At 48.3% G+C, this 23,650-nt stretch overlaps 12 non-coding genes across 12 annotated transcripts; all 12 read left to right on the top strand.

The window, feature by feature from the left end:
- The first annotated feature begins 5,987 nt into the window (after positions 1-5,987).
- Positions 5,988-6,178, top strand: LOC141233916 (U2 spliceosomal RNA). The gene has a single exon (XR_012299943.1). It is a non-coding gene; the product is annotated as a U2 spliceosomal RNA (small nuclear RNA).
- A 1,115-nt stretch (positions 6,179-7,293) lies between these two features.
- LOC141233915 (U2 spliceosomal RNA) lies at positions 7,294-7,484 on the top strand. Its single transcript, XR_012299942.1, has one exon. It is a non-coding gene; the product is annotated as a U2 spliceosomal RNA (small nuclear RNA).
- Positions 7,485-8,596: 1,112 nt separating this feature from the next.
- LOC141233914 (U2 spliceosomal RNA) lies at positions 8,597-8,787 on the top strand. The gene has a single exon (XR_012299941.1). It is a non-coding gene; the product is annotated as a U2 spliceosomal RNA (small nuclear RNA).
- Positions 8,788-9,899: 1,112 nt separating this feature from the next.
- LOC141234027 (U2 spliceosomal RNA) lies at positions 9,900-10,090 on the top strand. The gene has a single exon (XR_012300050.1). It is a non-coding gene; the product is annotated as a U2 spliceosomal RNA (small nuclear RNA).
- A 1,115-nt stretch (positions 10,091-11,205) lies between these two features.
- LOC141233913 (U2 spliceosomal RNA) lies at positions 11,206-11,396 on the top strand. The gene has a single exon (XR_012299940.1). It is a non-coding gene; the product is annotated as a U2 spliceosomal RNA (small nuclear RNA).
- A 1,112-nt stretch (positions 11,397-12,508) lies between these two features.
- Positions 12,509-12,699, top strand: LOC141234025 (U2 spliceosomal RNA). The gene has a single exon (XR_012300048.1). It is a non-coding gene; the product is annotated as a U2 spliceosomal RNA (small nuclear RNA).
- A 1,115-nt stretch (positions 12,700-13,814) lies between these two features.
- Positions 13,815-14,005, top strand: LOC141233912 (U2 spliceosomal RNA). The gene has a single exon (XR_012299939.1). It is a non-coding gene; the product is annotated as a U2 spliceosomal RNA (small nuclear RNA).
- A 1,115-nt stretch (positions 14,006-15,120) lies between these two features.
- Positions 15,121-15,311, top strand: LOC141233910 (U2 spliceosomal RNA). The gene has a single exon (XR_012299937.1). It is a non-coding gene; the product is annotated as a U2 spliceosomal RNA (small nuclear RNA).
- A 1,114-nt stretch (positions 15,312-16,425) lies between these two features.
- LOC141233908 (U2 spliceosomal RNA) lies at positions 16,426-16,616 on the top strand. Its single transcript, XR_012299936.1, has one exon. It is a non-coding gene; the product is annotated as a U2 spliceosomal RNA (small nuclear RNA).
- A 1,115-nt stretch (positions 16,617-17,731) lies between these two features.
- On the top strand, positions 17,732-17,922 carry LOC141233907 (U2 spliceosomal RNA). Its single transcript, XR_012299935.1, has one exon. It is a non-coding gene; the product is annotated as a U2 spliceosomal RNA (small nuclear RNA).
- A 1,115-nt stretch (positions 17,923-19,037) lies between these two features.
- Positions 19,038-19,228, top strand: LOC141233906 (U2 spliceosomal RNA). Its single transcript, XR_012299934.1, has one exon. It is a non-coding gene; the product is annotated as a U2 spliceosomal RNA (small nuclear RNA).
- Positions 19,229-20,343: 1,115 nt separating this feature from the next.
- On the top strand, positions 20,344-20,534 carry LOC141233995 (U2 spliceosomal RNA). Its single transcript, XR_012300018.1, has one exon. It is a non-coding gene; the product is annotated as a U2 spliceosomal RNA (small nuclear RNA).
- The last annotated feature ends 3,116 nt before the right edge of the window (positions 20,535-23,650 follow it).

The following is a 23,650-nucleotide window of genomic DNA, read 5'->3' as shown; positions in this document are numbered from 1 at the left end:
CTCATTTTGGTTCAACTTCAGCAACTGTGCATTGCATTGCCATGTAATGTGATGCAATGCTATTGTAGCACCCTGAGGATTCGGCTGCTACAGGGGTATTGCACCTCAACCCAGAGGTGTGATATTCCACTCCCGGGTAAGGATGGAGTGTGGAACTGAGCTCGGTAGGCTGCATGCACTACACACATCCCATTTCCGGGGAACAGGCCGACGGTACTCCCACTTAGAAATGTGCAGGTACGACCGAGTCTGTTCCTGGCTGGAGTGGGAGGGGGGTGGTACATCCCATGTAGTGTAGGGGCAGATAGGGGGAGCAGCCTGGGTAAAGATAGGAGCTCATTGGGTGCTGGTCACCTGAGCTCACACATAGAGGGTGTATATAAGGTGGGCACCAACAAAGAACAGGGTCAGATGCAGAGAACAAGTCAGTTGGAGACAGCAAGACAGCTGCAGAGGAGCAGACAGCAAGCAGAGAGGAAGTCAGCCTGCAGCAAGGGAGAAAAGAGAGAGACCCAGAGGAACAGAAGAGAGGACTCTAAGATCCCAACTAAAATCCCCGGGTGAAGAGTCGGCATCAGGGTACCGGAACCCAAGCTGGTGGGGGTAAAAACATTCCCCAGCCAGAGACCGGAGACCGTGGGCAGCGTTTGCCACGGTCACCCACCACATCCACCCCGAAGGCACACCACATGAAGGGTCAGGGAACCCAGGGCCAAGGGTGTCCCAACAGAAGGCCCGAGGTAGCTGGACCTAGGTGGATCACTGGTGGGGACGGCCAGAGAACGGGACAGAAGGAGAGCTCAGGGCCACGCTCCGGACTTGTTTGGGGGTTGGCTGGATCCAGGACCTGGTGGACGCAGCACGGCTCGGGTGGTCACTCGAAGCTGGAGTGACCAGTACAACATCTGCAGTAAGTAAACACCCTTAACTGCACAACCCAACTCTGTCTTCACTGCCGTCTGCACTGCACCACCACAACCCCCATCCTCTGCACCTGTCCCCTCTGAGGCTATACCCCTCCCGTTGGGGGTTATACCATCACAAGCTGCACCTACACCATCAGCCTCAGCGGACCCTGCTGCAGCGGCGGCCATAGTGACCGCAATACAACGGGTGGCGTAGTCGACATTAAGAACTTATTAACATCTGTAGGACTGCCACATACAACTGAGTTTGACACCCTGGGCACGGACCGGGTCATAGCCACTCGGAGACTACAACCCCCATCTGATCCGGCTCCGGATATTCCCATAAAGAATATGGCCCAGGGGGCGCGTCAACTTTGGCGTAGTCGGCAGGATTACGTGCCCGCAACACCCGGGTACTGCGTGCCTGAAGAAAAGTGCAAGTTTACCTCAGAAAGAAGTCTCCCGCCGGTTCCGGGGGGTCCACACCATCGGACCCCATCACAGGTCGTTTCCCGCCGATTGTCCGCCATTTCCAGCTTGTTCCCGCCATCTGCAGGGTTTCCCACCACTGGGCGACGCTTCCCGCCAAATCCGAAGATTTCCCGCCTTGGAAGAGCAGCGGACGCCATTATGGGCGTGCCAAAGGAGGGCAAGAGGCCGCCTCCCATCGTGGGCCAGGACAGAAAATGGCGCCAAAAGTGGAAACCGCCCCCACCAACAGAGACTGTGATGCTAGAGGTGTCTGTCAGCGTGAAAGAACCGCCCCTGGAGCTGACAGTCACCCAGTGGCCCCGGGACCGCCCTCGAAGTGGGAGGAGACGAAAGAAAAGAACGAAGATGGGTACCGCCTGGAGCAGTCTGGAGCGAGCGCACCCGGAGGCAAGAAGTCTAACGAGGAGTAGCGGAGAAGCTTACCCGGATATGGAGAGAAAGCAGAACAGCACCGGCCCGCTGGCCAGGAGTCTGCTAAAGACCGAGGAAGGAGAGCAGAGCAGCACCGGCCCGCTGGCCAGGAGCCTGCTGGAGGAAGAGCAGAGCAGCACCGACCCGTTGGTCAGGAGCCTGCTAGACACCACGACCCCACTAGGCCTAGTGGAGGTCCTTGCACAGCTCCCCCGAGACCGGGAGTGTGCACAGACTGCCCTGGAGGGCCTCGCACGGAGGATGGCCCGGGTACAGCGCGAGATATTGGCGGAATGGAGCCGAGAGATGGCCCAGCAAACCAAGGCCCGGAGCACGCCAGCCAAGATGAGGAGACAGACCGCCTCTGAGGATGGCGCGGGAGGACCCAAGGTCGGAGACGGCGCCGAGAAGGGAGCCGAACGCATGGAGGCAGGTAAAGGGGACGCCTATACCCCAAGCCGTGAAACCGCCCACCTGCCCCAGCTCCCCGTCGCAGAGCCCGAAAGTCCCCCTGCTGTGCCCGTAGCCGCCATGTCACCGCTATGGACTAGGCCCCGACCGGAAGCCGCCGCAGCGACCCCTGTGACGTCACGCGCCTCGACCCGGAGCGTGACAAAGCAGGAAATACCACCAGCCTGGTCGCAAGGCCTAGTACCCCCGGGCGCCGCATCACCAACAGCGCCCCCTACCTCCGCGGAGCCTCCGGCCTGGTCGCAAGGCCAGGTAGCCCAGGGCGCCGCCGTATTAACGGTGCCCTTCACCTTCCAGGTGCCCCAGGCCTGGCCGCAAGGCCTGGGCAACCCGGGCGCCACCACCACCGCGCCCGCGCCCGTAAAACCAAGGGTGCCGCGTCTGGGAGAGGACTTGTTTGCCCAGCACACGTGGCCGGACGGGCAGCCTTTCATCTGGCCCCAGAAGTATTACGAACTGGAGCACCAGAGGAGGGTTGGGGCCATGTGTGCACCCCTGATTCCGGCTCCGAAGCCCGTAATAAGGATCTCGCCCCCACTAGCGGAAGCGCAGTTTGAGTGGGACCCCACCGGAGAAGACCTAATGGGGTTCACTCAGGAAACCCGGGCAGCTGCAGCGGAGCGTGCTGAGTGTTGCCGACAGCAGCTCGAGGAGTTCGCAAGGGAGCGGAGAGAGAGGCGGGTCCGAGAACAACAGGCCCAAATAAGGAGCGCTGAGCAGAAGAGCCGGACCAGGAGGGACCCCCGTGCAGCGCACAGTCCCCGTACCACCGGGACTGTAATAAAGTTCAACCAGCAGCATGGGTGGGGCTTCATTAGAGACAACAACACCCCCGGCGACGTCTTTGTCACGCGCAGAGACGTGGAGTCCCATCTGCCGGAGGGGCACAGAGGTCGTGACCTCTACATCGGAGACGAGGTCACCTTCACCCGGCACAAGTGTGCCAAAGGACCTTACGCCCTCCACGTACACCGCCTGACGGAGGAGGAGTTGCGGTGCGAGGAGGAGGAGAAAGAGGACCCGGACGGGTCTGAAGTTACAACCAGCTATAAGCAAAGAGCAGGAGGAAGACGCCGTTGAGTGCGGCAGAGCAGTGATGTAAATAGTTACCCGACCGGGTATCAAAGAGACTGTTGCAACATATATATAGTCCCCGTTGGGACCAGCTGAGTGCAACATATATATAGTCCCCGTTGGGACCAGCTGAGTGAACTGTTTACCCGTTAACCCCTTAATCCCACAGGCTGAGGACTGTGAGCAGCCATTCCCTTCCCTCTACCTGGCCGAGGACTGAGAGCGGCCAACTTCCCTGTATATAGTTGCGCTTCCTAAAGCGCCCCCTACCGGTTTTAGAGGAAAAACCATTTTTCTAAGAGACTGTCGCACTTTTCCCGGACACACGTTGCACAGTGTCCGGAGGAGGAACCTGAAACAAGAGACGACGAGAATGTTTATATGAAAAGTTTTATATATATATAATGTTTTATATGTTTTATTATGTTTATATGAAAAGAAAAAAATTGTATGTTTTGGTGTTGTTTTATGTCTTACAGCCCGAGGACGTGCTGTGATTTACCAGGGGGGAATGTAGCACCCTGAGGATTCGGCTGCTACAGGGGTATTGCACCTCAACCCAGAGGTGTGATATTCCACTCCCGGGTAAGGATGGAGTGTGGAACTGAGCTCGGTAGGCTGCATGCACTACACACATCCCATTTCCGGGGAACAGGCCGACGGTACTCCCACTTAGAAATGTGCAGGTACGACCGAGTCTGTTCCTGGCTGGAGTGGGAGGGGGGTGGTACATCCCATGTAGTGTAGGGGCAGATAGGGGGAGCAGCCTGGGTAAAGATAGGAGCTCATTGGGTGCTGGTCACCTGAGCTCACACATAGAGGGTGTATATAAGGTGGGCACCAACAAAGAACAGGGTCAGATGCAGAGAACAAGTCAGTTGGAGACAGCAAGACAGCTGCAGAGGAGCAGACAGCAAGCAGAGAGGAAGTCAGCCTGCAGCAAGGGAGAAAAGAGAGAGACCCAGAGGAACAGAAGAGAGGACTCTAAGATCCCAACTAAAATCCCCGGGTGAAGAGTCGGCATCAGGGTACCGGAACCCAAGCTGGTGGGGGTAAAAACATTCCCCAGCCAGAGACCGGAGACCGTGGGCAGCGTTTGCCACGGTCACCCACCACATCCACCCCGAAGGCACACCACATGAAGGGTCAGGGAACCCAGGGCCAAGGGTGTCCCAACAGAAGGCCCGAGGGAGCTGGACCTAGGTGGATCACTGGTGGGGACGGCCAGAGAACGGGACAGAAGGAGAGCTCAGGGCCACGCTCCGGACTTGTTTGGGGGTTGGCTGGATCCAGGACCTGGTGGACGCAGCACGGCTCGGGTGGTCACTCGAAGCTGGAGTGACCAGTACAACATCTGCAGTAAGTAAACACCCTTAACTGCACAACCCGACTCTGTCTTCACTGCCGTCTGCACTGCACCACGACAACCCCCATCCTCTGCACCTGTCCCCTCTGAGGCTATACCCCTCCTGTTGGGGGTTATACCATCACAAGCTGCACCTACACCATCAGCCTCAGCGGACCCTGCTGCAGCGGCGGCCATAGTGACCGCAATACAACGGGTGGCGTAGTCGACATTAAGAACTTATTAACATCTGTAGGACTGCCACATACAACTGAGTTTGACACCCTGGGCACGGACCGGGTCATAGCCACTCGGAGACTACAACCCCCATCTGATCCGGCTCCGGATATTCCCATAAAGAATATGGCCCAGGGGGCGCGTCACTATCTTTCTAGCTCTCCCTTTTTACTTCCTTTTGGATAAACAGACATATTAGGCAAGCATTTTGGAGCTTTCACCTAAATAACTACAGGTGGTGAGATAAGCTGCACAATATAATTGACCTTTCAGTATATTGTTGCACACACACCATCTATTTAGCAAATGCCCTTGTTATCAACAGCAGCCTTTTAAACTCACCTGAGCTAACAGGTATGTGCGCTGGTTACTCTGCTGCGCTTAAAATTTCTTTTTTGGTTTGCTACAATGCCTTTTCTGAAACGTTGTCTCCTTCTGCTGGAACACTGACTTCTTTCATTTAATGCCTGCAGACTATAAAAGAGAACCCAACCCAAAAAGTTTGGTTGATTAGTCTGTGGCATTCTGTTAAACTGTTGCTTATGGCGGTCTCTGTGAGCTTCTCAGCGACATTCAGCCAGCCAGGTATCCTGCCTGCAGTAGATGGAATGTGGCAATGGAACGCTGGCTGCGCGTGTCATAATAGGCTCTGAGCCTTTATATACCTGTGCACAGCAGCAGCCACCTTCAGTCTGCTGCTGGACAGCCAGCAGCAGCAGCAGCAGGAGAGGTATGTAATCAGGAGCCCTCCTGCTAAGGGTAGACAGCTGCTCGTTCCACCCCACCCCCCGCCTTAATTGGTTCTCCTCCCTTCCAACGGTGTTGAGGCGGGTGGGAACAGCAGGGGGTGAAGGTGCTGTGTTTAAAGAGGTGGAGTTATGCAGATCTAAAACGCGTGGATTGCAGCAGCAGCAAGCCGAAAAGTGCAGGCATGTAAGGGATCTAGAGGTTGACAACATGTCTTCTTAACGGGAGTCCAGGAGCTCATCTCCACAAATGGACTTTTCAGGATCCTTGGGTGGCTCCGTAGTTTGAAACCAATTCTGGTTATCGCTTCTCGGCCTTTTGGCTAAGATCAAGTGTAGTATCTGTTCTTATCAGTTTAATATCTGATACGTCCCCTATCTGGGGACCATATATTAAATGGATTTTTAGAACAGGGAGATGGAAAAAGAGCTTGCTCTGTCCACTCCACGCATTGACCTGGTATTGCAGTATCTCCAGGACCGGTGCACCCCTTCTTTAATGCAGTTTCTAAAATCAGAAAGAATTGAATTCAATGTTTTTTGTTCATTTTGCTTGTTTGTCGGATTTTGGGATGGACTCTTTGGCTTTGCTTTTCTTCTCCTCATTGGATTTTTCATGTTCAAAGTTGCAGAAGCCAGATTACAAGCTCATTTTGGTTCAACTTCAGCAACTGTGCATTGCATTGCCATGTAATGTGATGCAATGCTATCTTTCTAGCTCTCCCTTTTTACTTCCTTTTGGATAAACAGACATATTAGGCAAGCATTTTGGAGCTTTCACCTAAATAACTACAGGTGGTGAGATAAGCTGCACAATATAATTGACCTTTCAGTATATTGTTGCACACACACCATCTATTTAGCAAATGCCCTTGTTATCAACAGCAGCCTTTTAAACTCACCTGAGCTAACAGGTATGTGCGCTGGTTACTCTGCTGCGCTTAAAATTTCTTTTTTGGTTTGCTACAATGCCTTTTCTGAAACGTTGTCTCCTTCTGCTGGAACACTGACTTCTTTCATTTAATGCCTGCAGACTATAAAAGAGAACCCAACCCAAAAAGTTTGGTTGATTAGTCTGTGGCATTCTGTTAAACTGTTACTTATGGCGGTCTCTGTGAGCTTCTCAGCGACATTCAGCCAGCCAGGTATCCTGCCTGCAGTAGATGGAATGTGGCAATGGAACGCTGGCTGCGCGTGTCATAATAGGCTCTGAGCCTTTATATACCTGTGCACAGCAGCAGCCACCTTCAGTCTGCTGCTGGACAGCCAGCAGCAGCAGCAGCAGGAGAGGTATGTAATCAGGAGCCCTCCTGCTAAGGGTAGACAGCTGCTCGTTCCACCCCACCCCCCGCCTTAATTGGTTCTCCTCCCTTCCAACGGTGTTGAGGCGGGTGGGAACAGCAGGGGGTGAAGGTGCTGTGTTTAAAGAGGTGGAGTTATGCAGATCTAAAACGCGTGGATTGCAGCAGCAGCAAGCCGAAAAGTGCAGGCATGTAAGGGATCTAGAGGTTGACAACATGTCTTCTTAACGGGAGTCCAGGAGCTCATCTCCACAAATGGACTTTTCAGGATCCTTGGGTGGCTCCGTAGTTTGAAACCAATTCTGGTTATCGCTTCTCGGCCTTTTGGCTAAGATCAAGTGTAGTATCTGTTCTTATCAGTTTAATATCTGATACGTCCCCTATCTGGGGACCATATATTAAATGGATTTTTAGAACAGGGAGATGGAAAAAGAGCTTGCTCTGTCCACTCCACGCATTGACCTGGTATTGCAGTATCTCCAGGACCGGTGCACCCCTTCTTTAATGCAGTTTCTAAAATCAGAAAGAATTGAATTCAATGTTTTTTGTTCATTTTGCTTGTTTGTCGGATTTTGGGATGGACTCTTTGGCTTTGCTTTTCTTCTCCTCATTGGATTTTTCATGTTCAAAGTTGCAGAAGCCAGATTACAAGCTCATTTTGGTTCAACTTCAGCAACTGTGCATTGCATTGCCATGTAATGTGATGCAATGCTATCTTTCTAGCTCTCCCTTTTTACTTCCTTTTGGATAAACAGACATATTAGGCAAGCATTTTGGAGCTTTCACCTAAATAACTACAGGTGGTGAGATAAGCTGCACAATATAATTGACCTTTCAGTATATTGTTGCACACACACCATCTATTTAGCAAATGCCCTTGTTATCAACAGCAGCCTTTTAAACTCACCTGAGCTAACAGGTATGTGCGCTGGTTACTCTGTTGCGCTTAAAATTTCTTTTTTGGTTTGCTACAATGCCTTTTCTGAAACGTTGTCTCCTTCTGCTGGAACACTGACTTCTTTCATTTAATGCCTGCAGACTATAAAAGAGAACCCAACCCAAAAAGTTTGGTTGATTAGTCTGTGGCATTCTGTTAAACTGTTGCTTATGGCGGTCTCTGTGAGCTTCTCAGCGACATTCAGCCAGCCAGGTATCCTGCCTGCAGTAGATGGAATGTGGCAATGGAACGCTGGCTGCGCGTGTCATAATAGGCTCTGAGCCTTTATATACCTGTGCACAGCAGCAGCCACCTTCAGTCTGCTGCTGGACAGCCAGCAGCAGCAGCAGGAGAGGTATGTAATCAGGAGCCCTCCTGCTAAGGGTAGACAGCTGCTCGTTCCACCCCACCCCCCGCCTTAATTGGTTCTCCTCCCTTCCAACGGTGTTGAGGCGGGTGGGAACAGCAGGGGGTGAAGGTGCTGTGTTTAAAGAGGTGGAGTTATGCAGATCTAAAACGCGTGGATTGCAGCAGCAGCAAGCCGAAAAGTGCAGGCATGTAAGGGATCTAGAGGTTGACAACATGTCTTCTTAACGGGAGTCCAGGAGCTCATCTCCACAAATGGACTTTTCAGGATCCTTGGGTGGCTCCGTAGTTTGAAACCAATTCTGGTTATCGCTTCTCGGCCTTTTGGCTAAGATCAAGTGTAGTATCTGTTCTTATCAGTTTAATATCTGATACGTCCCCTATCTGGGGACCATATATTAAATGGATTTTTAGAACAGGGAGATGGAAAAAGAGCTTGCTCTGTCCACTCCACGCATTGACCTGGTATTGCAGTATCTCCAGGACCGGTGCACCCCTTCTTTAATGCAGTTTCTAAAATCAGAAAGAATTGAATTCAATGTTTTTTGTTCATTTTGCTTGTTTGTCGGATTTTGGGATGGACTCTTTGGCTTTGCTTTTCTTCTCCTCATTGGATTTTTCATGTTCAAAGTTGCAGAAGCCAGATTACAAGCTCATTTTGGTTCAACTTCAGCAACTGTGCATTGCATTGCCATGTAATGTGATGCAATGCTATCTTTCTAGCTCTCCCTTTTTACTTCCTTTTGGATAAACAGACATATTAGGCAAGCATTTTGGAGCTTTCACCTTAATAACTACAGGTGGTGAGATAAGCTGCACAATATAATTGACCTTTCAGTATATTGTTGCACACACACCATCTATTTAGCAAATGCCCTTGTTATCAACAGCAGCCTTTTAAACTCACCTGAGCTAACAGGTATGTGCGCTGGTTACTCTGCTGCGCTTAAAATTTCTTTTTTGGTTTGCTACAATGCCTTTTCTGAAACGTTGTCTCCTTCTGCTGGAACACTGACTTCTTTCATTTAATGCCTGCAGACTATAAAAGAGAACCCAACCCAAAAAGTTTGGTTGATTAGTCTGTGGCATTCTGTTAAACTGTTGCTTATGGCGGTCTCTGTGAGCTTCTCAGCGACATTCAGCCAGCCAGGTATCCTGCCTGCAGTAGATGGAATGTGGCAATGGAACGCTGGCTGCGCGTGTCATAATAGGCTCTGAGCCTTTATATACCTGTGCACAGCAGCAGCCACCTTCAGTCTGCTGCTGGACAGCCAGCAGCAGCAGCAGGAGAGGTATGTAATCAGGAGCCCTCCTGCTAAGGGTAGACAGCTGCTCGTTCCACCCCACCCCCCGCCTTAATTGGTTCTCCTCCCTTCCAACGGTGTTGAGGCGGGTGGGAACAGCAGGGGGTGAAGGTGCTGTGTTTAAAGAGGTGGAGTTATGCAGATCTAAAACGCGTGGATTGCAGCAGCAGCAAGCCGAAAAGTGCAGGCATGTAAGGGATCTAGAGGTTGACAACATGTCTTCTTAACGGGAGTCCAGGAGCTCATCTCCACAAATGGACTTTTCAGGATCCTTGGGTGGCTCCGTAGTTTGAAACCAATTCTGGTTATCGCTTCTCGGCCTTTTGGCTAAGATCAAGTGTAGTATCTGTTCTTATCAGTTTAATATCTGATACGTCCCCTATCTGGGGACCATATATTAAATGGATTTTTAGAACAGGGAGATGGAAAAAGAGCTTGCTCTGTCCACTCCACGCATTAACCTGGTATTGCAGTATCTCCAGGACCGGTGCACCCCTTCTTTAATGCAGTTTCTAAAATCAGAAAGAATTGAATTCAATGTTTTTTGTTCATTTTGCTTGTTTGTCGGATTTTGGGATGGACTCTTTGGCTTTGCTTTTCTTCTCCTCATTGGATTTTTCATGTTCAAAGTTGCAGAAGCCAGATTACAAGCTCATTTTGGTTCAACTTCAGCAACTGTGCATTGCATTGCCATGTAATGTGATGCAATGCTATCTTTCTAGCTCTCCCTTTTTACTTCCTTTTGGATAAACAGACATATTAGGCAAGCATTTTGGAGCTTTCACCTAAATAACTACAGGTGGTGAGATAAGCTGCACAATATAATTGACCTTTCAGTATATTGTTGCACACACACCATCTATTTAGCAAATGCCCTTGTTATCAACAGCAGCCTTTTAAACTCACCTGAGCTAACAGGTATGTGCGCTGGTTACTCTGCTGCGCTTAAAATTTCTTTTTTGGTTTGCTACAATGCCTTTTCTGAAACGTTGTCTCCTTCTGCTGGAACACTGACTTCTTTCATTTAATGCCTGCAGACTATAAAAGAGAACCCAACCCAAAAAGTTTGGTTGATTAGTCTGTGGCATTCTGTTAAACTGTTGCTTATGGCGGTCTCTGTGAGCTTCTCAGCGACATTCAGCCAGCCAGGTATCCTGCCTGCAGTAGATGGAATGTGGCAATGGAACGCTGGCTGCGCGTGTCATAATAGGCTCTGAGCCTTTATATACCTGTGCACAGCAGCAGCCACCTTCAGTCTGCTGCTGGACAGCCAGCAGCAGCAGCAGCAGGAGAGGTATGTAATCAGGAGCCCTCCTGCTAAGGGTAGACAGCTGCTCGTTCCACCCCACCCCCCGCCTTAATTGGTTCTCCTCCCTTCCAACGGTGTTGAGGCGGGTGGGAACAGCAGGGGGTGAAGGTGCTGTGTTTAAAGAGGTGGAGTTATGCAGATCTAAAACGCGTGGATTGCAGCAGCAGCAAGCCGAAAAGTGCAGGCATGTAAGGGATCTAGAGGTTGACAACATGTCTTCTTAACGGGAGTCCAGGAGCTCATCTCCACAAATGGACTTTTCAGGATCCTTGGGTGGCTCCGTAGTTTGAAACCAATTCTGGTTATCGCTTCTCGGCCTTTTGGCTAAGATCAAGTGTAGTATCTGTTCTTATCAGTTTAATATCTGATACGTCCCCTATCTGGGGACCATATATTAAATGGATTTTTAGAACAGGGAGATGGAAAAAGAGCTTGCTCTGTCCACTCCACGCATTGACCTGGTATTGCAGTATCTCCAGGACCGGTGCACCCCTTCTTTAATGCAGTTTCTAAAATCAGAAAGAATTGAATTCAATGTTTTTTGTTCATTTTGCTTGTTTGTCGGATTTTGGGATGGACTCTTTGGCTTTGCTTTTCTTCTCCTCATTGGATTTTTCATGTTCAAAGTTGCAGAAGCCAGATTACAAGCTCATTTTGGTTCAACTTCATCAACTGTGCATTGCATTGCCATGTAATGTGATGCAATGCTATCTTTCTAGCTCTCCCTTTTTACTTCCTTTTGGATAAACAGACATATTAGGCAAGCATTTTGGAGCTTTCACCTAAATAACTACAGGTGGTGAGATAAGCTGCACAATATAATTGACCTTTCAGTATATTGTTGCACACACACCATCTATTTAGCAAATGCCCTTGTTATCAACAGCAGCCTTTTAAACTCACCTGAGCTAACAGGTATGTGCGCTGGTTACTCTGCTGCGCTTAAAATTTCTTTTTTGGTTTGCTACAATGCCTTTTCTGAAACTTTGTCTCCTTCTGCTGGAACACTGACTTCTTTCATTTAATGCCTGCAGACTATAAAAGAGAACCCAACCCAAAAAGTTTGGTTGATTAGTCTGTGGCATTCTGTTAAACTGTTGCTTATGGCGGTCTCTGTGAGCTTCTCAGCGACATTCAGCCAGCCAGGTATCCTGCCTGCAGTAGATGGAATGTGGCAATGGAACGCTGGCTGCGCGTGTCATAATAGGCTCTGAGCCTTTATATACCTGTGCACAGCAGCAGCCACCTTCAGTCTGCTGCTGGACAGCCAGCAGCAGCAGCAGGAGAGGTATGTAATCAGGAGCCCTCCTGCTAAGGGTAGACAGCTGCTCGTTCCACCCCACCCCCCGCCTTAATTGGTTCTCCTCCCTTCCAACGGTGTTGAGGCGGGTGGGAACAGCAGGGGGTGAAGGTGCTGTGTTTAAAGAGGTGGAGTTATGCAGATCTAAAACGCGTGGATTGCAGCAGCAGCAAGCCGAAAAGTGCAGGCATGTAAGGGATCTAGAGGTTGACAACATGTCTTCTTAACGGGAGTCCAGGAGCTCATCTCCACAAATGGACTTTTCAGGATCCTTGGGTGGCTCCGTAGTTTGAAACCAATTCTGGTTATCGCTTCTCGGCCTTTTGGCTAAGATCAAGTGTAGTATCTGTTCTTATCAGTTTAATATCTGATACGTCCCCTATCTGGGGACCATATATTAAATGGATTTTTAGAACAGGGAGATGGAAAAAGAGCTTGCTCTGTCCACTCCACGCATTAACCTGGTATTGCAGTATCTCCAGGACCGGTGCACCCCTTCTTTAATGCAGTTTCTAAAATCAGAAAGAATTGAATTCAATGTTTTTTGTTCATTTTGCTTGTTTGTCGGATTTTGGGATGGACTCTTTGGCTTTGCTTTTCTTCTCCTCATTGGATTTTTCATGTTCAAAGTTGCAGAAGCCAGATTACAAGCTCATTTTGGTTCAACTTCAGCAACTGTGCATTGCATTGCCATGTAATGTGATGCAATGCTATCTTTCTAGCTCTCCCTTTTTACTTCCTTTTGGATAAACAGACATATTAGGCAAGCATTTTGGAGCTTTCACCTAAATAACTACAGGTGGTGAGATAAGCTGCACAATATAATTGACCTTTCAGTATATTGTTGCACACACACCATCTATTTAGCAAATGCCCTTGTTATCAACAGCAGCCTTTTAAACTCACCTGAGCTAACAGGTATGTGCGCTAGTTACTCTGCTGCGCTTAAAATTTCTTTTTTGGTTTGCTACAATGCCTTTTCTGAAACGTTGTCTCCTTCTGCTGGAACACTGACTTCTTTCATTTAATGCCTGCAGACTATAAAAGAGAACCCAACCCAAAAAGTTTGGTTGATTAGTCTGTGGCATTCTGTTAAACTGTTGCTTATGGCGGTCTCTGTGAGCTTCTCAGCGACATTCAGCCAGCCAGGTATCCTGCCTGCAGTAGATGGAATGTGGCAATGGAACGCTGGCTGCGCGTGTCATAATAGGCTCTGAGCCTTTATATACCTGTGCACAGCAGCAGCCACCTTCAGTCTGCTGCTGGACAGCCAGCAGCAGCAGCAGCAGGAGAGGTATGTAATCAGGAGCCCTCCTGCTAAGGGTAGACAGCTGCTCGTTCCACCCCACCCCCCGCCTTAATTGGTTCTCCTCCCTTCCAACGGTGTTGAGGCGGGTGGGAACAGCAGGGGGTGAAGGTGCTGTGTTTAAAGAGGTGGAGTTATGCAGATCTAAAACGCGTGGATTGCAGCAGCAGCAAGCCGAAAAGTGCAGGCATGTAAGGGATCTAGAGGTTGACAACATGTCTTCTTAACGGGAGTCCAGGAGCTCATCTCCACAAATGGACTTTTCAGGATCCTTGGGTGGCTCCGTAGTTTGAAACCAATTCTGGTTATCGCTTCTCGGCCTTTTGGCTAAGATCAAGTGTAGTATCTGTTCTTATCAGTTTAATATCTGATACGTCCCCTATCTGGGGACCATATATTAAATGGATTTTTAGAACAGGGAGATGGAAAAAGAGCTTGCTCTGTCCACTCCACGCATTGACCTGGTATTGCAGTATCTCCAGGACCGGTGCACCCCTTCTTTAATGCAGTTTCTAAAATCAGAAAGAATTGAATTCAATGTTTTTTGTTCATTTTGCTTGTTTGTCGGATTTTGGGATGGACTCTTTGGCTTTGCTTTTCTTCTCCTCATTGGATTTTTCATGTTCAAAGTTGCAGAAGCCAGATTACAAGCTCATTTTGGTTCAACTTCATCAACTGTGCATTGCATTGCCATGTAATGTGATGCAATGCTATCTTTCTAGCTCTCCCTTTTTACTTCCTTTTGGATAAACAGACATATTAGGCAAGCATTTTGGAGCTTTCACCTAAATAACTACAGGTGGTGAGATAAGCTGCACAATATAATTGACCTTTCAGTATATTGTTGCACACACACCATCTATTTAGCAAATGCCCTTGTTATCAACAGCAGCCTTTTAAACTCACCTGAGCTAACAGGTATGTGCGCTGGTTACTCTGCTGCGCTTAAAATTTCTTTTTTGGTTTGCTACAATGCCTTTTCTGAAACTTTGTCTCCTTCTGCTGGAACACTGACTTCTTTCATTTAATGCCTGCAGACTATAAAAGAGAACCCAACCCAAAAAGTTTGGTTGATTAGTCTGTGGCATTCTGTTAAACTGTTGCTTATGGCGGTCTCTGTGAGCTTCTCAGCGACATTCAGCCAGCCAGGTATCCTGCCTGCAGTAGATGGAATGTGGCAATGGAACGCTGGCTGCGCGTGTCATAATAGGCTCTGAGCCTTTATATACCTGTGCACAGCAGCAGCCACCTTCAGTCTGCTGCTGGACAGCCAGCAGCAGCAGCAGCAGGAGAGGTATGTAATCAGGAGCCCTCCTGCTAAGGGTAGACAGCTGCTCGTTCCACCCCACCCCCCGCCTTAATTGGTTCTCCTCCCTTCCAACGGTGTTGAGGCGGGTGGGAACAGCAGGGGGTGAAGGTGCTGTGTTTAAAGAGGTGGAGTTATGCAGATCTAAAACGCGTGGATTGCAGCAGCAGCAAGCCGAAAAGTGCAGGCATGTAAGGGATCTAGAGGTTGACAACATGTCTTCTTAACGGGAGTCCAGGAGCTCATCTCCACAAATGGACTTTTCAGGATCCTTGGGTGGCTCCGTAGTTTGAAACCAATTCTGGTTATCGCTTCTCGGCCTTTTGGCTAAGATCAAGTGTAGTATCTGTTCTTATCAGTTTAATATCTGATACGTCCCCTATCTGGGGACCATATATTAAATGGATTTTTAGAACAGGGAGATGGAAAAAGAGCTTGCTCTGTCCACTCCACGCATTGACCTGGTATTGCAGTATCTCCAGGACCGGTGCACCCCTTCTTTAATGCAGTTTCTAAAATCAGAAAGAATTGAATTCAATGTTTTTTGTTCATTTTGCTTGTTTGTCGGATTTTGGGATGGACTCTTTGGCTTTGCTTTTCTTCTCCTCATTGGATTTTTCATGTTCAAAGTTGCAGAAGCCAGATTACAAGCTCATTTTGGTTCAACTTCAGCAACTGTGCATTGCATTGCCATGTAATGTGATGCAATGCTATCTTTCTAGCTCTCCCTTTTTACTTCCTTTTGGATAAACAGACATATTAGGCAAGCATTTTGGAGCTTTCACCTAAATAACTACAGGTGGTGAGATAAGCTGCACAATATAATTGACCTTTCAGTATATTGTTGCACACACACCATCTATTTAGCAAATGCCCTTGTTATCAACAGCAGCCTTTTAAACTCACCTGAGCTAACAGGTATGTGCGCTGGTTACTCTGCTGCGCTTAAAATTTCTTTTTTGGTTTGCTACAATGCCTTTTCTGAAACGTTGTCTCCTTCTGCTGGAACACTGACTTCTTTCATTTAATGCCTGCAGACTAAAAAAGAGAACCCAACCCAAAAGTTTGGTTGATTAGTCTGTGGCATTCTGTTAAACTGTTGCTTATGGCGGTCTCTGTGAGCTTCTCAGCGACATTCAGCCAGCCAGGTATCCTGCCTGCAGTAGATGGAATGTGGCAATGGAACGCTGGCTGCGCGTGTCATAATAGGCTCTGAGCCTTTATATACCTGTGCACAGCAGCAGCCACCTTCAGTCTGCTGCTGGACAGCCAGCAGCAGCAGCAGCAGGAGAGGTATGTAATCAGGAGCCCTCCTGCCAAGGGTAGACAGCTGCTCGTTCCACCCCACCCCCCGCCTTAATTGGTTCTCCTCCCTTCCAACGGTGTTGAGGCGGGTGGGAACAGCAGGGGGTGAAGGTGCTGTGTTTAAAGAGGTGGAGTTATGCAGATCTAAAACGCGTGGATTGCAGCAGCAGCAAGCCGAAAAGTGCAGGCATGTAAGGGATCTAGAGGTTGACAACATGTCTTCTTAACGGGAGTCCAGGAGCTCATCTCCACAAATGGACTTTTCAGGATCCTTGGGTGGCTCCGTAGTTTGAAACCAATTCTGGTTATCGCTTCTCGGCCTTTTGGCTAAGATCAAGTGTAGTATCTGTTCTTATCAGTTTAATATCTGATACGTCCCCTATCTGGGGACCATATATTAAATGGATTTTTAGAACAGGGAGATGGAAAAAGAGCTTGCTCTGTCCACTCCACGCATTGACCTGGTATTGCAGTATCTCCAGGACCGGTGCACCCCTTCTTTAATGCAGTTTCTAAAATCAGAAAGAATTGAATTCAATGTTTTTTGTTCATTTTGCTTGTTTGTCGGATTTTGGGATGGACTCTTTGGCTTTGCTTTTCTTCTCCTCATTGGATTTTTCATGTTCAAAGTTGCAGAAGCCAGATTACAAGCTCATTTTGGTTCAACTTCAGCAACTGTGCATTGCATTGCCATGTAATGTGATGCAATGCTATCTTTCTAGCTCTCCCTTTTTACTTCCTTTTGGATAAACAGACATATTAGGCAAGCATTTTGGAGCTTTCACCTAAATAACTACAGGTGGTGAGATAAGCTGCACAATATAATTGACCTTTCAGTATATTGTTGCACACACACCATCTATTTAGCAAATGCCCTTGTTATCAACAGCAGCCTTTTAAACTCACCTGAGCTAACAGGTATGTGCGCTGGTTACTCTGCTGCGCTTAAAATTTCTTTTTTGGTTTGCTACAATGCCTTTTCTGAAACGTTGTCTCCTTCTGCTGGAACACTGACTTCTTTCATTTAATGCCTGCAGACTATAAAAGAGAACCCAACCCAAAAAGTTTGGTTGATTAGTCTGTGGCATTCTGTTAAACTGTTGCTTATGGCGGTCTCTGTGAGCTTCTCAGCGACATTCAGCCAGCCAGGTATCCTGCCTGCAGTAGATGGAATGTGGCAATGGAACGCTGGCTGCGCGTGTCATAATAGGCTCTGAGCCTTTATATACCTGTGCACAGCAGCAGCCACCTTCAGTCTGCTGCTGGACAGCCAGCAGCAGCAGCAGCAGGAGAGGTATGTAATCAGGAGCCCTCCTGCTAAGGGTAGACAGCTGCTCGTTCCACCCCACCCCCCGCCTTAATTGGTTCTCCTCCCTTCCAACGGTGTTGAGGCGGGTGGGAACAGCAGGGGGTGAAGGTGCTGTGTTTAAAGAGGTGGAGTTATGCAGATCTAAAACGCGTGGATTGCAGCAGCAGCAAGCCGAAAAGTGCAGGCATGTAAGGGATCTAGAGGTTGACAACATGTCTTCTTAACGGGAGTCCAGGAGCTCATCTCCACAAATGGACTTTTCAGGATCCTTGGGTGGCTCCGTAGTTTGAAACCAATTCTGGTTATCGCTTCTCGGCCTTTTGGCTAAGATCAAGTGTAGTATCTGTTCTTATCAGTTTAATATCTGATACGTCCCCTATCTGGGGACCATATATTAAATGGATTTTTAGAACAGGGAGATGGAAAAAGAGCTTGCTCTGTCCACTCCACGCATTGACCTGGTATTGCAGTATCTCCAGGACCGGTGCACCCCTTCTTTAATGCAGTTTCTAAAATCAGAAAGAATTGAATTCAATGTTTTTTGTTCATTTTGCTTGTTTGTCGGATTTTGGGATGGACTCTTTGGCTTTGCTTTTCTTCTCCTCATTGGATTTTTCATGTTCAAAGTTGCAGAAGCCAGATTACAAGCTCATTTTGGTTCAACTTCAGCAACTGTGCATTGCATTGCCATGTAATGTGATGCAATGCTATCTTTCTAGCTCTCCCTTTTTACTTCCTTTTGGATAAACAGACATATTAGGCAAGCATTTTGGAGCTTTCACCTAAATAACTACAGGTGGTGAAATAAGCTGCACAATATAATTGACCTTTCAGTATATTGTTGCACACACACCATCTATTTAGCAAATGCCCTTGTTATCAACAGCAGCCTTTTAAACTCACCTGAGCTAACAGGTATGTGCGCTGGTTACTCTGCTGCGCTTAAAATTTCTTTTTTGGTTTGCTACAATGCCTTTTCTGAAACGTTGTCTCCTTCTGCTGGAACACTGACTTCTTTCATTTAATGCCTGCAGACTATAAAAGAGAACCCAACCCAAAAAGTTTGGTTGATTAGTCTGTGGCATTCTGTTAAACTGTTGCTTATGGCGGTCTCTGTGAGCTTCTCAGCGACATTCAGCCAGCCAGGTATCCTGCCTGCAGTAGATGGAATGTGGCAATGGAACGCTGGCTGCGCGTGTCATAATAGGCTCTGAGCCTTTATATACCTGTGCACAGCAGCAGCCACCTTCAGTCTGCTGCTGGACAGCCAGCAGCAGCAGCAGCAGGAGAGGTATGTAATCAGGAGCCCTCCTGCTAAGGGTAGACAGCTGCTCGTTCCACCCCACCCCCCGCCTTAATTGGTTCTCCTCCCTTCCAACGGTGTTGAGGCGGGTGGGAACAGCAGGGGGTGAAGGTGCTGTGTTTAAAGAGGTGGAGTTATGCAGATCTAAAACGCGTGGATTGCAGCAGCAGCAAGCCGAAAAGTGCAGGCATGTAAGGGATCTGGAGATTGACAACATGTCTTCTTAACGGGAGTCCAGGAGCTCATCTCCATAAATGGACTTTTCAGGGTCCTTGGGTGGCTCCGTAGCTTGAAACCAATTCTGGTTATCGCTTCTCGGCCTTTTGGCTAAGATCAAGTGTAGTATCTGTTCTTATCAGTTTAATATCTGATACGTCCCCTATCTGGGGACCATATATTAAATGGATTTTTAGAACAGGGAGATGGAAAAAGAGCTTGCTCTGTCCACTCCACGCATTGACCTGGTATTGCAGTATCTCCAGGACCGGTGCACCCCTTCTTTAATGCAGTTTCTAAAATCAGAAAGAATTGAATTCAATGTTTTTTGTTCATTTTGCTTGTTTGTCGGATTTTGGGATGGACTCTTTGGCTTTGCTTTTCTTCTCCTCATTGGATTTTTCATGTTCAAAGTTGCAGAAGCCAGATTACAAGCTCATTTTGGTTCAACTTCAGCAACTGTGCATTGCATTGCCATGTAATGTGATGCAATGCTATCTTTCTAGCTCTCCCTTTTTACTTCCTTTTGGATAAACAGACATATTAGGCAAGCATTTTGGAGCTTTCACCTAAATAACTACAGGTGGTGAGATAAGCTGCACAATATAATTGACCTTTCAGTATATTGTTGCACACACACCATCTATTTAGCAAATGCCCTTGTTATCAACAGCAGCCTTTTAAACTCACCTGAGCTAACAGGTATGTGCGCTGGTTACTCTGCTGCGCTTAAAATTTCTTTTTTGGTTTGCTACAATGCCTTTTCTGAAACGTTGTCTCCTTCTGCTGGAACACTGACTTCTTTCATTTAATGCCTGCAGACTATAAAAGAGAACCCAACCCAAAAAGTTTGGTTGATTAGTCTGTGGCATTCTGTTAAACTGTTGCTTATGGCGGTCTCTGTGAGCTTCTCAGCGACATTCAGCCAGCCAGGTATCCTGCCTGCAGTAGATGGAATGTGGCAATGGAACGCTGGCTGCGCGTGTCATAATAGGCTCTGAGCCTTTATATACCTGTGCACAGCAGCAGCCACCTTCAGTCTGCTGCTGGACAGCCAGCAGCAGCAGCAGCAGGAGAGGTATGTAATCAGGAGCCCTCCTGCTAAGGGTAGACAGCTGCTCGTTCCACCCCACCCCCCGCCTTAATTGGTTCTCCTCCCTTCCAATGGTGTTGAGGCGGGTGGGAACAGCAGGGGGTGAAGGTGCTGTGTTTAAAGAGGTGGAGTTATGCAGATCTAAAACGCGTGGATTGCAGCAGCAGCAAGCCGAAAAGTGCAGGCATGTAAGGGATCTAGAGGTTGACAACATGTCTTCTTAACGGGAGTCCAGGAGCTCATCTCCACAAATGGACTTTTCAGGATCCTTGGGTGGCTCCGTAGTTTGAAACCAATTCTGGTTATCGCTTCTCGGCCTTTTGGCTAAGATCAAGTGTAGTATCTGTTCTTATCAGTTTAATATCTGATACGTCCCCTATCTGGGGACCATATATTAAATGGATTTTTAGAACAGGGAGATGGAAAAAGAGCTTGCTCTGTCCACTCCACGCATTGACCTGGTATTGCAGTATCTCCAGGACTGGTGCACCCCTTCTTTAATGCAGTTTCTAAAATCAGAAAGAATTGAATTCAATGTTTTTTGTTCATTTTGCTTGTTTGTCGGATTTTGGGATGGACTCTTTGGCTTTGCTTTTCTTCTCCTCATTGGATTTTTCATGTTCAAAGTTGCAGAAGCCAGATTACAAGCTCATTTTGGTTCAACTTCAGCAACTGTGCATTGCATTGCCATGTAATGTGATGCAATGCTATCTTTCTAGCTCTCCCTTTTTACTTCCTTTTGGATAAACAGACATATTAGGCAAGCATTTTGGAGCTTTCACCTAAATAACTACAGGTGGTGAGATAAGCTGCACAATATAATTGACCTTTCAGTATATTGTTGCACACACACCATCTATTTAGCAAATGCCCTTGTTATCAACAGCAGCCTTTTAAACTCACCTGAGCTAACAGGTATGTGCGCTGGTTACTCTGCTGCGCTTAAAATTTCTTTTTTGGTTTGCTACAATGCCTTTTCTGAAACGTTGTCTCCTTCTGCTGGAACACTGACTTCTTTCATTTAATGCCTGCAGACTATAAAAGAGAACCCAACCCAAAAAGTTTGGTTGATTAGTCTGTGGCATTCTGTTAAACTGTTGCTTATGGCGGTCTCTGTGAGCTTCTCAGCGACATTCAGCCAGCCAGGTATCCTGCCTGCAGTAGATGGAATGTGGCAATGGAACGCTGGCTGCGCGTGTCATAATAGGCTCTGAGCCTTTATATACCTGTGCACAGCAGCAGCCACCTTCAGTCTGCTGCTGGACAGCCAGCAGCAGCAGCAGCAGGAGAGGTATGTAATCAGGAGCCCTCCTGCTAAGGGTAGACAGCTGCTCGTTCCACCCCACCCCCCGCCTTAATTGGTTCTCCTCCCTTCCAACGGTGTTGAGGCGGGTGGGAACAGCAGGGGGTGAAGGTGCTGTGTTTAAAGAGGTGGAGTTATGCAGATCTAAAACGCGTGGATTGCAGCAGCAGCAAGCCGAAAAGTGCAGGCATGTAAGGGATCTAGAGGTTGACAACATGTCTTCTTAACGGGAGTCCAGGAGCTCATCTCCACAAATGGACTTTTCAGGATCCTTGGGTGGCTCCGTAGTTTGAAACCAATTCTGGTTATCGCTTCTCGGCCTTTTGGCTAAGATACCACATCTTGCCAGAAGGATTCTAAGCCAATCGTGCCCTTGGCCTTGAGGCATCGGCGGTGTAAAAGCCGTCTTAAGCCTCATGCTGCTTTAGGGGGCAGATACGCAAAGAAACCAAGAAGGCGATCGACCCTATCTACCTTTTGAAGATGGCATCAGCAGTAGCGGCCGCAGTGCGCTATGCCAGAGCTGGTGACCTTCGCATCAAGAACTCTTTCAAGATCGAAGTGGACGATGCATCCAAGGAGAAGATGACCTTGAAGTTTTTCGTGAGGAGAGTGCTGCTGGAGATCCTAGGAGTAAAGAGGGAAGACATCCTGGCCCTTCAAGATCGCCCCGGTTCCTTCACTTTGACTCTGGAGTCGGAGTATGCGTGCCAGAACCTCTTCCGCCAGATTCACCTGCACCTTTCAGATGAGGATCTTAAAGGACTCACCTTTGTCATCCTTTACTCCGGTGGAGAGAAGCCGCTCGTGGTTCAGATGAGCAACCCTCATGTTCCCTTAGTTAATATTATTTGCTTTCTTCAAAACTATTTCCCAGAACTGCGGTATTCCCACAAGGTCATGAATGAGGAAAACCTCTGGACGGGAAAGCATAAATTTTTTGTTAAATTTTGTGAAGATCCAAATGGCATTGGTGGTCAGCGTCATCCTCCGTCAAGTTTCCTGATCGGTAGGGAGCGGGGGCGCCTCTTCTACCCGGACATGCCCCTCTTCTGCCGGAAATGCATGTGTTTCGGTCACACTTATGAGAACTGCAAGGAGGAGGTGGCAATCTGTAAGAAGTGCTACAAGCATGGACATGCCACAATGGACTGTACCAATGAGATGGTGTGCAACATCTGCCGGGTCCCAGGTCACTCCTTCCGGGAGTGTCCTTTGAAGAAAAAGGCGGAAACCTATGCTGAAACGCTGGCAAAGCAACCTGCCCGTGTGCCTCCATCTGCTCCCGGGGGGCAGAGGCAACCCTCTGCTGTTCCTGCTCCTGCGGGTGCGTCTACAGCGCGGGGGCAGTCTTCTAGCTCTCCAGTACCTGCTCCACAGACCAAGCCTGCTAGTACATCAGGTGGTACGTCTGCACCTGCTGCACAGAGGAAGCCAACCAACCCTCCTGCTCCTGCTGCTAAGGGGGGTCCCACCGGTGCTCCTGTATCTACTGTGCGAACACAACCCCCTGTAGGCGGGTCCACAAGCACTTCAGTGCCTGCTGCACAGGGAAAACCTGCCAGTTCTCCTATTCCTGCTGCGCATAAGCCCACGTCTATGCAGAAACCTCCAGCTGAGAAACCTGTCCGTCCTGAGAGGAGGGAAGCTTCATCTAAGGACTGGGCTGCTGATTCTGATCCGGGTGATATGGTGGTGGAGGGGAGTCCCTCTGCTGAAATCGGGACATTTAGCTCGGAGGAAGAAGCAATGGAGCTGGAAACTCGTAGGAAAAGGAAAACAGATGATAGGTCTGATGAGAATGTGGCCAGGGAGACTTCCAAGAAGTGTCCATTAAAACCAAGTCTTCTGCAATACAAGCCAATGGCTCCCGCTGCCCCTCCTGAGGAGCCAAGGCCTTCAGACCCTATAAACATTTCTTTTTCGGACTCAGAAGTGCAGAGCCCGTTAACATCGGTGGGCTTTATGTCTGATTCTGACAGTAGTGTGACCTGAACTAACCTATCATGACCTCATCAATTAAAGTAGCCTCGCTCAATGTGAGGAGTATAAGGGGCTCTACAAGAAGGGCTGCTTTGTTTTCCTACCTGTCAACAGTGGACTGTGATGTCTTTTGTTTGCAAGAATGTAACATTGACTTTGATATGAATTATGCAGATTTAAGAAAAGATTGGCCTCATGGGCCCTCTATCTGGTCCGGAGATAATGAAAATCGTTCCTCTGGCATTGGAGTGCTGTTTAGGTCGCATGACTTTAAAATCAACTCTTTTGTGGACATTTCTTCTGGACGTGCTCTTTTCTTAAATAT

Source organism: Phyllobates terribilis, unplaced genomic scaffold (assembly GCF_046119375.1).
Source record: "Phyllobates terribilis strain yellow unplaced genomic scaffold, ASM4611937v1 Scaffold_629__1_contigs__length_933511, whole genome shotgun sequence".
In the NCBI taxonomy this organism is placed as follows: domain Eukaryota; kingdom Metazoa; phylum Chordata; class Amphibia; order Anura; family Dendrobatidae; genus Phyllobates; species Phyllobates terribilis.
Note: the sequence above shows the minus strand (reverse complement) of the source record. Positions and strands in the feature narration are given on the sequence as shown.